The following is a 10,450-nucleotide window of genomic DNA, read 5'->3' on the forward strand; positions in this document are numbered from 1 at the left end:
TCTTTTAATCACTGCTTGGCCCATTTCTATCTAGCCTCTTCTTCTCGCACCTGGACTAGCCCATCTCTAATAATCTGTTGTAGCCCACAAGGTGGCTTACCAGGGAGATTCTAGCCTACGTCCATCCTGGGTCGGAGCTTCATCGCATGTGCCTCAGAGAGCAGAGCTATTCCCGCGACTGCCCAGGAGCCAGGAGCATGGCGTCTCTGCTCCAGACAGCAGAGCTGTCGAGTCTCTGTCTGAGGTGTCTTACCTCACTTCCTCTTCCTCCCAGCATTCTGTTTTGTTTACTCCACCCACCTATGTTCTAAGCTATGAGCCCAAGCATTTTATTTTATTTTTTTTTTTGACTGAACCTGAGTCTTTATTGGCCACAGCTACTTGAGGGGGATAAAGCGTGAGGAGTGGGTGGCACCGATGCCAGGCCGGCCGTGCTTCACAGGCTTGTAGGTGACGGAGAACTCGCCCAGGTAGTGGCCGATCATCTCCGGCTTGATCTCCACCTGGTTGAAGGTCTTGCCGTTGTACACGCCCACCGTGCTCCCCACCATCTCGGGCAGGATGATCATGTCTCACAGGTGGGTCTTCACCACCTCGGGCTTCTCCATGGGCTGCGCCTCCTTCTTGGCCTTTCTCAGGCGCTTGAGCAGCGAGTGCTGCTTCCGCCGCAGGCCGCGGTTGAGGCATCGCCTCTGCCTGGCGCTGTAGAGCTGCATCAGCTGCTCATAGGACATGTCCAGAAGCTGGTCCAGGTCCACGCCGCGTAGGTGAACTTGCGGAAGGTCCGCTTCTTCTTCTGCTCCACTTCGGCCATCTTGACGGCGACTCGGAAAAGGAAGTGATGGCTGCGTCTGAGCCCAAGCAGTTTATTACTCAACCAATGAAATCAACACATTGATATATGACACTCCCACATCACCTGGGTTTGATTCTCAGCACCCACATGATGGCTTACAACTTCCTGTAACTCCAGTCCTGGGGATCTGACTCCTTCTTCTGGCTTTTTTTCTCATCCTCTAGGATCTTTTGGAATCCAGACAGAAGGAACATTAAAGAGATGAGGTCTCACTATACTGCTAAGGCAGACCTGGAGGCCCTGGTTCAAGGGATCCTCCTGCCTCAGCCTTCTGCATGGCTAGGACTATAGGCATGGATTCCTGTGCAGGGCAGGTTGATGGATTTTTGAGATAGGAAGACCTTTCTCCAGCTAAGAGCCCCAATAAGCAATTAAGCCTTTTCCAATTTTTGTAACATGCTGTGTTCTAGAGAGGTAATAGCAATTACGAACAAAACACTGGGCACCTCGTGCTTATTGGTGTTCAAATAAAGGTAATTGCAAAGTTAATGACCATAACTATTGTAATGGAAACAGCAAACATTGCCAGGCACCAAGACACAAATTCCCACTGTCACTGTGAGGTCTATATTTGGGATTGGATCCCTGCCTCCCTGAAGCATAAAGTTCAGGAGACTATGCTCAGTTGCCATCCCTTTGACTGTGAGCCTCTGGCTCTCCCTGCGTTTCTATCAGAGGCTCTCCTGTGTCAGATGGTGAACTGACTACACGTCTCCTGGGCAGAACTATTCTGCTGTGAAGATAATTCATTTAAAGGCAGAAGAAAACCCTCCTTTCCACCCCACAATCACCATAGCACATAACCCAACAAGCGAGGGATCGATCGCCCATCGTGGCGTAACACACATGGTAATGCTCTTTTCCACACAACACCTATCGGGCCAATTTTCAGATGAAATACTTTTGAGGCCTCGGGATGGGGATCAGCTGGCAAAGTGCTTGCCTGGTATTTATGAGGAACCGAGGTCAATCCCTTGCACCATATAAAACCAGGCACAGTAATCCCTTCACTCAGGAGGTAGAGGCAGGAGGATCAGAAATTCAGGGTCATCTTTGGGTACAAAAAGAGTTCCAGACCAGCTTGGGCTACATGAGAACCTGTCTTAAAGAAACAAAATAAAAGCAAACAAAGAAAAAGTTTACATGGGTTGAGTCTTTTCTTTGGCATATTTTCTGTGGATAGTCACCTTTTATGCAAAGGTTAAGTTTATTTATCATTTACTTATTTAACCAAGGATGCCACAAAATAGTAGACTGTTTACTGTGTGCCAAGCACTGAGCTAGAGAGCCCTGAAAAGACACTTGACAGACAAGCCTAGAAACTAAAGGGCATGGAAGTGTTGGTGATTGATATATATTTATATGTACATGCACACACATGTACACAGTGTTAAAAGTCAAAGCCCGTGTGTTTCCAGCCCTATTGGGTGACTGCCCACAGCATCTGCTTAGGGCAGAAAGACTATCTAATAGGCAAAGACAGCTGCCAGCCTAGGCTTTAATGTACTTGTTTAGTTTTATCCAGCATGACCTGGGGTGACCACCCTTTCTAGGTAAAGAGGATTCTGTCTCCATTGGACAATAAATCCTCAGGCCAAATCTGGATGACTTTAAGTCAGAGGAGGGTGGAATTTTTAGGACTTAATACTACCAAGCAAAGACCAGTGCTGACCACGCAGGGTGAATCCAGGTGAGTTTGGTCTGGGATCCGATTTCAATCAGTCTTTCAGTATCACTGCATGGAAGGAGCATGTATTTCTGAAATACTAACTAACAAATGTTCATTTCCCTGATATTTCAAGTCCTATTAAAACCCAGGAACTAATCTCTGGGAATGGTGTGCTGGTAGAGGTGAAGCAGATATCAGCTGGGAATAAAGGAGAATAAAGTTCATTCCAATTAAGGTTTCAACTATTTTAATGAGGACTTAAAAATTAATTTGCAATAGAAAAAAAGCAAATGTCTCTTTCACACTTTTCTGCTGTGGGTTAATGTTCTTGTACACTGTAAAGATTTGTTACTTGTATTAGTTTAATAAAACACTGATTGGCCAGTAGCCAGGCAGGAAGTATAGGCAGGGTGACCAGACTAGGAGAATTCTGGGAAGAGGAAAGGCAGAGAGTCAGTCATCAGCAAGATACAGAGGAAGCAAGATGAGAATGCCTTACTGAGAAAAGATACCAAATCATGTGGCTAACCATAGATAAGAATTATGGGTTAATTTAAGTTGTAAGGCTGGTTAATAATAAGCCTGAGCTAATAGACCAAACACTTTATAATTAATATAAGCCTCTGTGTGTGTGTGTGTGTGTGTGTTTTTAGGCTGAATGGCTATGGAACCGAGCAGGACAGAAACTTACATGTACACTTTTCCCTTTCTGCGTTAGGAATTGATCTGGGAGCTCACACATGCAGGGCAAGTGTACTACCATTGGCCCAAATGCCAGCCCTCTTTTTCTTTTGAGACAGGATCTTGTTAAGATGCCCAGGATGAACTTGAACTGACTCCGATCCCTAGCAACCCTTGATTTTGCATTCCTCCCACACCAGTCTCTGTTCTAGTTAGCTTTCTGTTGTGACAAACACTGACCAGATGCAACTTGTTTTATATTATACTTCCAGGTTACAATCCATCACCAAAGGAAGTCAGGCAGGGCAAGAACTCAAGAAGCAACTGAATTAAGAAACAATGAAGGAGTGCTCCCTGATAGCTCTCTTTCTACCTCAAGTTACCCAACCCAGGACCACCTGCCTAGGGATGGACTGAGCCTTCCTACATCAGTAGTCAATCAAGGTAGTCTCTCACAGGCATGGCTAATAAAATACACTTATTAGTCTCTCATCAAACTGTTTTCCACACCCAAGATCTCTACTCAGGTCTCAGAATCTCCAGATGATTGAGCACATTCTCCATGCAGCTAATAAACTTCATTTGCTCGACCGAAGTACATTTCTGTCGATCCCCTGATAAGGCTGATTTTTCTGTAAACAGTCGAACTATCTCAGAGCAATGGTTTAGTGTGGTTGGTGACCTGTCACTACCTAGCAAAACAATATAAGTCATCCAGTGACCGGTGGCAGTCGAGAACATAATTTGTCCGTCTTTGTCATGTTGGGCTTGCCAAACAGAGCTCTCTGGCACTGAAAACACGCTGCCCAGCTGGAGATGTCCAGAGCACGCCACTCACTCCACAGCCCAGCAAGCTTCCTGCGCCTCTGCCAACTTTTTTTTTTTTCCGTGACCATACTGCAGTCTCTGCTGAAATTTAAGAAAGACTTAAAATCAGAGACACCTGTTGTGGTTGGACATGACCCTGTTGTCTGTGCTACAGTGGCCATTGAGCCTGGGACAGCTGCATGAAGCAAGGCCAGGGAGGGTTCGCGCAAGTCATGGTCTATCCTGGAAGAACTCCAGCCCCAAGGTGTTGCAGTAGGTTGGTTGATTTTTGCAGAAAGACAGTTTTGTTAAGTAAACACACACATACACACATGGACGGGGGTGGGAAGAGAGAGAGGCAGAGGACTAGCAGTAACTGAAAAGAAAACTTAAACTGAAAGATTCTAAAAATAATGCATATATATTGGAATATTTCTGTTAAAAGACAGAAGAATATTTATTTTGCAATGTCTGCAGTAGATTAACCCTTGATTGATTGTGGACACACCACGCCTAATGAGATTTTCATGTGTCTATCTGATGAACTAGTACTCCGTCATTCAAAATAGAGTTCTTGGGAGGGCAACGTGAGTCAGTGAATACTGTGCTTGCTTAGTATACACAAAATCCTGAATTTGAGCCCCAACCTGGCATAGACGGAGGATGGCAGCCTACACCTGTGACTCCAGAACTTGAGAAGACGTGGCATCAGAATTAGGAGCTCAAGTTCATCCTGACTACATGGTAAGATCAAGGCCAGAGGAAAATATATGGGACATTGTTTCAAAGTCAAAAAAAAAAATAGAGCTCTTTTTCTCTGTGTTTCATTGGCTTATATAATACAATACTAAATGGAAAGAACCTAAGTGATAAGACTCACTGATATTGAGTTGCTTGGGACAAAGTCCCGACAGTAAGGGCCCCTCCTCCAGGGAGAGTAGCATGGGGTATGTGAGAGTGGACCCAACCAGCCTGCTAGAGGAGCTGAGGCAGGTCTTCCTTCTGGGGGAAGATGATGGACAGGTGGGCTACATCTGTTTAGAGAATTCAAGCACAGTTCAGCAGTGTAACACATTCTTCTGACATCCCGCACCCTGAAGAACCAGAGCGCCACAGAAGTGGAAGTGCTTCTCGAGAGCTAGCTTCATCCTCCATCACCCTACACCGACCTTTGGAAAATGCTGGGTGCTCTCGTGTTCATGGCAAGCACAATGCGAGAATCTAAGTCCTTTCACGTCGAAATAATAAACCAGGCCTGAAAAAGACGACCATGATCGGAACTCAGCCTTCCTCATTCCTAAACTTACTTCTCTCTGCCCCGTTTTCCATCTTTTATTTCTCGTGTGACTTGTGGCTGCCTCTTCTGGGGCACCTTGGCCATTTGATCATCTCAGGTCACAGCAGGTACAGCAGGTCACAGCCCAGCGTTACTCATGGACACCCATTGTATGGTATCTGGTGTTGGTCCATTGGTTAAGAGGAAAAATAGCAATTCATTTCAGTGGCCCCTTCACCCTGTATAGTTCACTGGGTTTGGAACTAGCAGTTGGTCCACATGCATCTCCACAGGCACGACTTTGACCTTTCTTAAGATTGCTACTTTTAGATGTTCCCTGGGTCCCGCAAGCATTCTCATTGCTAAATTCAGAGTCTGTCATTTTACTTTCAGGTTCCTTCTAAGGGGAAACAATATCCAAGCTGGGCTTGGTCAACTCAAGCGGCTGTGAAATTATAGGTGTTCTAGGCACAGGCAGCACCAAGCTCAAAGACATTCCCTTGAGGAAGCCTGGTGGTTCAGAGGCAAAGATAGCCTAGGAGCCGGTCACGAGCAGCCCTAGACTCTCTTCCACCCAAGCTGAGGAGTTTGGACCTCTTTTCTCAGGCAATGGAAAGTTTCTAAGGACCAAAAGCAGGAGAATGAAAGTATCAGGTTTGATTTACATGGGTCAGCTTGTCAACACCAAAAAATGGGCAGGGCATGGGAGGGGGCTGAAAGCAAAGAGGCAAGTGAGAAGGCTGTTATCATAATTCAGGGAAAGATGAAAGAACCCTGAACAAAGGCAGTGACAGTCCGGATCGAGGCTAGGGGTTGTGTTCCACGGCACTAAGCAGGGCTGGGCTTGGACAGAGCTTTGCGATGCTCTCTGTCTGCAGAGCTCGACGAAAGTGGCCAGAGGAGAGCAGAGAATGCACACCTTGTAAGCGACACAGCTTCAGATTCCATTTCAAGGGATGTTCCAGACCTGGTAATTTTCCTCAGGGTTATCAGGGATGGCTAGATAGGCTGTGTACCATAAGACTCTAGGACAATGCTCTAAAATAGACTAGCCTCCATTTGGAGAATCCTTGAGCTATACAAGTACAGCCACTTTCCTCGTGACTAGGCAAAACCGCATGAGACGGTCTCCGTAGCTTCTTGAGTTGGGTAGAAGAGGTTTGTAAGACTCCAGGACCTAATGTAAAGTCAGAACAGTTCTTGTCGTACACGGGGGTTGGAAACGCAGGGATATCCTGCCAGAGCACTGGACACAGGGCATCAGAATAGACTACAGAGGAATGCAGAAGAGCTTCCAGGGTGCTGAGCCCCTGGACAGCATCCACACCCACAAGTCACGAGACATGAGGCTTCTGTTTTGCTTAGAAAGCCTGAGAATGCATAACTGTTTCTTTATATTGTCCAGAGTTGGGATGGCATGTTATTTAAAGTAGACTCTGGTCACAATCCTCATATATCTGAAAGACATGAAATAATATGGGTGATTTTGTAAAAACAAAATTAAAAAAAATAAGTATGAGTCTTTTCTTTCAAATACTATAAAACTTGTTTATGACAAGGAATTCAAATCTTTTTATCTCCCTTACCTTGTAGGCCTTTTATGCAAATGTTTTACCGTCCCCCCCCCCCGCAAGTAAGACCTTTGTTTACCCAAAAGTTTTGCTGCATTCTCAGATTAATTCTCACATCTTCTGTGCCAATTCTTTTAATGCTAGTCATTTGCATAAAACTGTGAGGTTGTACTCCAGGCAATAGGGAACACACACAGTCACCACCTGAGTTAGAAAAGGTAAACTTATTGTCTTGTCTTCGCTTCTCCAAGCTCACCCTCTTGTAGACTAACAACCACATACACTTCTCATCTGTGGGCTCACATCTGCAAGCTCACCCTCTTGAAAGTGTGCCTTGTCCAGACACTCCACTGGAGTGGTGCTTTGTCTCGCTGTGATTCTGAACTTATTTCTAACAATTTGCCCTTCACCTTAGACAGTGGCTGTATTTCTAAGAAGTTGTGAAACCAAATTTTATTTATTTATTTGCTTGTGTGTGTGGTTTTTCGAGACAGACTTTCTTTGTGTAACCATCTTGGTTGTCTTGGTATCTGCTCTGTAGACCAGACTGGCCTCGAACTCACAGAGATTCACCTGCCTCTGCCTCCTGAGTGCTAGGAATAAAGGTGTGCACCTCTACCACCTGGACACCAAATTTTATTTTAAACATGTTTTCATCATTATAATATCCTTAAAATGTGCAACAGTAGTTTAGCAAATAAATGTATCCAGTTACTAGAGGCCTGATAGGATCCAGAATCATGCAGCATTTTAACAAATGGTAAACATCTCAGAGGAAAACTGCAGTGGAAAGTCCCCACGCTTTGGGGATCACAGCTTCAGCACCAAACCCCTCTGAATCCCTGGGACATAATGAGCAGTCGCTGGACTGAGAACTGAGTAGGCTGGCAGGACGGAAGTGATCTCACTTGATCCTAAGAAGCCTGTGAAGTAGGTGTTACTATTTTTGTTTTATAAAAAGGAAACAGAAGCACAAAACCACTCAAGTGGTCAAGGTCAAAGAGCTAATCAATACTGTAGCTGGGACATTAACTGAAATCTTTTGGTTTTTCCTGTGGCATGACACCTATTATTGGTAAAGGCTTTGTTTGGCATATTCTGACTTAAAAACATCTACCACACTTTTCTTGTAAAGAAGAAACCCTAGTTTACATTTTGTAAATTAAAGAAAATGGCACGGGACATTTTTCCCTACAATAGGATTGCCCGTTTATAAATGCACAAAATCTTATTATTTAACCTATTTTGAAGAACGGCGGATGGAGCTTATCAAGGACACACAAATACAAGGGATGTAGAAAAAAACAGGATCTCTTGAGTAAATTGGGAGCATGGGGACCGTGGCAGAGGGTAGAAGGGGTGGGGAGAGAAAGGGAGAGGACTGGAGAAAAACATATAGCTCAATAAAAACAATAATTAAACAAAGAACACACAAATAACTGGTGGTCACCAGGAGAAAAAATCAAAATGGGAAAATATAAACCTCTGACAAAATTTCCAGTTATTTTCACTTGTTTTGTCCTGTGTATTAATCTCTCTCACATTTAACTAACATTACACCATAGCCACATTTTCCCTACTTGTTCTTAGACTAAGATTCTTTTTATGAAATTGTTACTATGAACTCTTTGATTGTTATGCTAATCTAATAATAGAAATTGACTGGACGTGGGCAAATAGTCTCCAAAACCCAACAGATTTTGAAAATAGTAGATGAGAGGGTTTTGATGGTTTGGGAGTGCTGGACATCCTTTGGGGCAACAGTAGACCCCAAAGGTGCAGAGGCGTTGTTTCAAACCATGTATCACAAAGCACAGGCGATGGGGGCAATGCGCACTGGCGGCTGCTCCGGCTTGCGTTTCTCCGGTTTGTATCAGGACCTCTCCAGTTCCAGACTCCTACAGTAATCGCCCCCTCCGCAATCCCGTGGCTCTCACAGTTTCCCCTTCTGAACTCAGGTTGCGCTTTGCACACAAGATGGGCTGCCGATTCTAACGTTTGCTTTTTTAGGAGAGGGTATCAGAAACTGGGAGATCAGGTGCTTGCTACGAAAAGAAAGATTTCTGTTGGGCCAAAGCCGAACATGAGATGAAAAAAAAAAGATTGCATCTTCACCATCGGATCCTTTCAGACAGTCAAACAGGGTGTGCCTCTTTATCACGGCCCCTGCACCACTCTTCATGCTCTGGGCAGAGCAGCACAGTGTCTACATTTGTCTGACAGTTTTATTAGATGGGTCAAAGTGTCCCATCATGATCATGGGGACAGTGATCTCAACAGCCTGGCTGACATTTCCCAGCACATTTGGAGACCAGAACCCAATCATCAGTGAAATGTTATTTATTTATCCAGTTCAGAGTCAGCGTTTTTTTTTTCTTCTTCAAATTAATTTATTGACAGCACCGCACACAAACTGAATTTTAAGGTAAAAAGGTGAAGCTGGTGGCAGGTTAGTGAGAAGAAGGGCCCAGCAGCTATAAATGTGTGTGAGGTGTTGGTGGAAGAGGTCATGTGCTTCCCAGCCAGAACACAGCACATTCACGGTGCTGTTTACTGAAGGGCTCTAAATTTAGAAAAGGCAAGTCTAATGGAGCCTGATTTGAGAGCCAGCCAAGGGCCACCTGATCCTCCCTTCCACAGCTCTGCAGAGGAGAGAACTCGGAGGCCCCCATGGGGGGATCACCACCAGGGCTGCCACCTTCACTCCTGGGACCAAACAGAGCCTTGCTGATCAAGAAGTTTGCGTAAAACGGGGGCTCATCTCCGGTAGCTTCTTCTAGCACAGCAGACTCATCCCCAGAGCCAGGCTGGAAAAGACAAAGGGGGGATATCTTTGGGGAGTTCTGGCCAGCTGCCCAGTGCTTCAAGCCTACGGCACAACTGGTTTAATCTGCTTCTCCAGACACCCTGAACAAACCTTCAAGGCTAGAAACTCAGGGTAGAAGTGAGAGTCTGAAATTTTAAATGTTAATCTGATTTCTAAAGAGCCGCAAAAGCGGCTACGCTTGAATTCTCATGCATTTGAAATCTTTAAAATTGCAGAAATGGTATTCCCCTCACCTGTGTATAAAAAATACACTTAAAAATTGCATAACTTCTTCAAGGAAGAGTTTTCCAGCATCTGCTGTTACCAGATGATTAAGTTAAAACCGTTTAAGACAAAAAGATATCCCATCTTTTTTTTCTTCCTTTTCTTTTCTTTTTTCTTTTTTTTTTTTTTTTTTTTTTTGGTGTTTTGAGACAGGTTTTTCTTTGTGTAGCCCTGGCTGTCCTGAAACTCAATCTGTAGACCAGGCTGGCCTTCAACTCACAGAGATCATCCTGCCTTTGCCTCCTAAGTGCTGGGATTAAAGGCCTGGGGGCCACTACAGCCTGGCAAATACATCCGACTCTCAAATGAAATGTATCAAATTTATCCTAAAATAATTCCCAGTGATTTGCTGACTATTGTCCATGAGTAGACCATAATCTCAGTAGAGTTACAAAAAGTAAATATCAATAAAATATATGTGTTGGTCTTGAGGATCTCACCATGTGTAATCTGTGTGCTGGTCCTGAGGATCTCACCGTGTGTAATATGTGTGCTGGTC

The 10,450-nt window shown here is 44.6% G+C and overlaps 1 pseudogene; it reads right to left on the minus strand.

Moving 5' to 3' along the window:
* Nucleotides 1–358: 358 nt before the first annotated feature.
* Nucleotides 359–848, minus strand: LOC102001367 (annotated as a pseudogene).
* Between the last annotated feature and the right edge of the window lie 9,602 nt (nt 849–10,450).

This window comes from Microtus ochrogaster, chromosome 21 (genome assembly GCF_000317375.1).
Source record: "Microtus ochrogaster isolate Prairie Vole_2 chromosome 21, MicOch1.0, whole genome shotgun sequence".
Classification (NCBI taxonomy): domain Eukaryota; kingdom Metazoa; phylum Chordata; class Mammalia; order Rodentia; family Cricetidae; genus Microtus; species Microtus ochrogaster.